Source organism: Ostrinia nubilalis, chromosome 25 (genome assembly GCF_963855985.1).
Source record: "Ostrinia nubilalis chromosome 25, ilOstNubi1.1, whole genome shotgun sequence".
Lineage (NCBI taxonomy): Eukaryota > Metazoa > Arthropoda > Insecta > Lepidoptera > Crambidae > Ostrinia > Ostrinia nubilalis.
In genome coordinates, this window is record NC_087112.1 from 9,463,220 (window position 1) to 9,466,539 (window position 3,320).

At 33.5% G+C, this 3,320-nt stretch overlaps 1 long non-coding RNA gene across 2 annotated transcripts; it reads left to right on the forward strand.

Annotated features, from left to right (window-relative positions):
• The first annotated feature begins 919 nt into the window (after positions 1-919).
• Positions 920-2,299, forward strand: LOC135084147 (uncharacterized). 2 transcript variants are annotated; one of them, XR_010259767.1, is made up of 4 exons: positions 920-985; positions 1,106-1,277; positions 1,629-1,751; positions 2,115-2,299. It is a non-coding gene; the product is annotated as an uncharacterized LOC135084147 (long non-coding RNA). The 2 variants fall into 2 exon arrangements; XR_010259766.1 differs by lacking the exon at positions 920-985 and having other exon boundaries at positions 1,007-1,277.
• Positions 2,300-3,320: the final 1,021 nt, after the last annotated feature.

Sequence of the window (3,320 nt, forward strand, 5' to 3'; positions counted from 1 at the left end):
AACTGACAGCGCCTTTGATCCGTGAGGGAACGCACGCGCAGACGTAGGCCCGTATTTATACGCCGGACCTGGTTTTTGTCTTCTGGATTAAGGTACTGACGATTGACGGAAAGAAACTCTTGTCACAAATTGTTTAAAAGTTCTTAGTTTTGAAGATTTAACTAGTTGGTAATGGTGTAAGGCATGCTAACTCTATCTTAAAATATCATAGCATGCCAATTTGGGAGACAAGTAAGATTGTCAAATTCAAAATTTATTTACTTAAAATAAATAGTAGTAAATCAAGAAATAGAAAAAATAACTTGGATCAGAGGTGCGATTGTGTAAAGTTGTTCATGGATGGACAATGAATACAATTGATCATCGATCGTATATCTAAATTCGAATTGTGTAATTTTGTCCATTCCATGAAGACCGAAAAGTGACCGGTCGTATATAATCGTTTCATGGATTTGCGTTTTATTAATGAAAAACATTCGCTAAAACTCATTATTTTTTTAACAAATAACAAATGAAATCCATGTTCGAATGCAGTTTTTTTTAATAAAATTTTATGATTGCACCTTAATAACATACTTTTATTCATAAAAACATTGAATTCGAACTAAAAATTTACCTCTGCAAATCATATAACCAAACGCATAGAACGAATGAAATACGAGTTTCACTACCCGCCCCCAGGTGGCATACATACTTTAAGGCTAGGCAGGCTAAGTTGACTACTACTCTACAATAGGTGGCGTTAATGGACTACGAAAAACGACGTGAAATGTTTACTTCTTTTTATTTATTTATACTTTAATGCCAAAATTTTAACCTAAGGCGAACTTAATCTCACATTTAATAAATTATACATAAATAAGTGTTTTGAGAAGTAATATTTTAATCTATGTTCTGTGAATGACAAGTGTTATCTGTCAAGTGTCAAAAAACTTGAAAAACTTTTACGAAGTTTGAATTTTGTTAAATTTATTTATAAACACAAGTAAGTATAGATTATTACACTAAATTAAGGCATTCTATCAAAAATTAAAACAACCCAAGTTTCAATAACTACTCCTGTAACTTTGGTTTCTTCATATCAAATAATCAATTTCATTTTCAGTGCCAAAGGCAAGAATAATTGCCCACGCCAGATGGAGACCCAGCTAAATAATGTAGTAACAGCGCGTGGTCGTGTGATGAGGGTTCCTTGACTTGAGTTCTGGCGCAACACGTCCTGGGCACTAAACAAGATTGGGGATGGGACGTCTAAAGAGGTGCAAGCCTGGAAAACGGTAAGGCCTATTTTTATTGACATCAACCAATAAACTGTTCAACATACTTACACAACATAACATTATTATGACTCTTATAATGCGAACAGCTAGGGACTGGAATTTGTTGCCTGCTGCTGTCTTTCCCGAAGACTATAATCCGGGTGTTTACAAGGCGAGAGTGAATAGGCACCTACAGCGCAGATATGTACCATCCTAGACTGCATCCCACTTAACACTTGGTCCACGAACACGATTGTGGTCAAATACCTGCCTCGTTATGCATAAAAAAAACAGTGACTAAGATTTATCACAATTTTTCAGCCACATTCTAGCTAGCAGCTAACATGTTTTTTTTGTTTCTCATTGCAGCTCTCGTCTTGCTCTACAGCACTTGCACTTGTCCCACCATCTACCAGTGTTGGAACTCTTCCAATAATTTCCCACACCCAGGTGGAGAATACTCCAGTTACTGCTACTGCTACTCTAAAATATGTAAGTTAAATAATGGAATATGATAATGTATGTTTATATTATTATTATGTATGAACAGTATGATTTATGTTGCACAAATAATGAAGGTATTTTTAGTAGCTTTTGCCAGCGGCTTCACCCGCTTAAAATTTAGTTTGTCACAGATTGACATAAATTATAGACTGTATGTTAATCTAGGTTACAAACAATAATACTGTTAAGTTTACACAAAATCCGTTCAGTAGTTTTGGCGTGAAAGAGTAACAAACATCCAGACATTATGACATCCAAACTTTCGCATTTATAATATTAGTAGGATAATAGATATGTGTTGTTGCTATATCCTAGCTAGCAGCTAATATGTTATTTTGTTTGTCATTGCAGCTCTCATCTTGTTCTACAGCGCCTGCACCTGTCCTACCATCTACCAGTGTTGGAACTCTTCGAAGTGTATTAATGATTATTATTTTAGTAACCATAAAAGTTTAAAACAATACATTTTATTGCATAATTATTTGTTAGAAAAAACGACAAGTACAAATGAGTAGGAAGGCTGTTGATATTTCATGGTTATTTATATCTTGTTGATTGTTCCAAAAAAAACTAAGTTTTCAAGAATGCTGTGATTAAAGTACCTATAGTATTATATTTAAAATGAAAACTTATTTTGTAAAGAGACGAAGGCTGACCACAAAAGAAGTACTTATAGCTGTCTGTGTCTGTGTAAAGAATTTAAATAAAAAGATGTGTATATTTAAACAGTTTTCTTTATTTTATTAGTCATTTATTCCTGTAAATAAGCCCACACAGGGCACTTTTACATGTCCCAACATAACTTTACCCTACCACTTTGGCAGTATTGTGGGTTAAGGCTGATTAAAACGTGTTAAGTAGATAAGTAGGTACCTACCTAACTACTTTATTGACTTAATTTTAAGTAATTAATTGCGTAGTAGTATAGTACAAAACTTAGTAGTAAGTTTCAAGTCAAAATTTAGATTGTGCTTGTGTTTTAAGTACGTGCAATTTAATCACGTAAAATTAAGTGAAAAACACTTATCTACTTAACACGTGTAACTCAGCTTTTAGTGCTATAGTTGTTGATGAAAAAGAACTCTTGTGTCTCACTAAAACTTATTTCCATTAACACCAAGCACTCACCGCTTACCACACTTTATCTTTCAAAGAAATAAATTAACAATTTGCATACGAGGACGAGGATAGAATTACACCTCTATGAGAATCTATACGATTATCATGAGTTACGAGTCACCGCAATCATTTGACATTAGCAATGGGCTCATGAAACTTAGACAATTCGAATTTTCTGTCAAAATCATATTCATCATTCACTCATCGTATAAAATTACGATCAAATCGTTATCATATCGTTATCGTTTTATGAACTCCTTACACAATTAGAATTGAGTCGTCTAGTTTCAAAACCCGCTAAAACGCTCCTGCAACTAATTTCTGTTTATATCTCTAAATGATGCTACTGCAATTTTCTCATCATACTGTTCAATCATTTTCGATCAAAATACACTAAAAGACTACTAAACTAGCACTTAAAATTAAGTTTGTGTTACA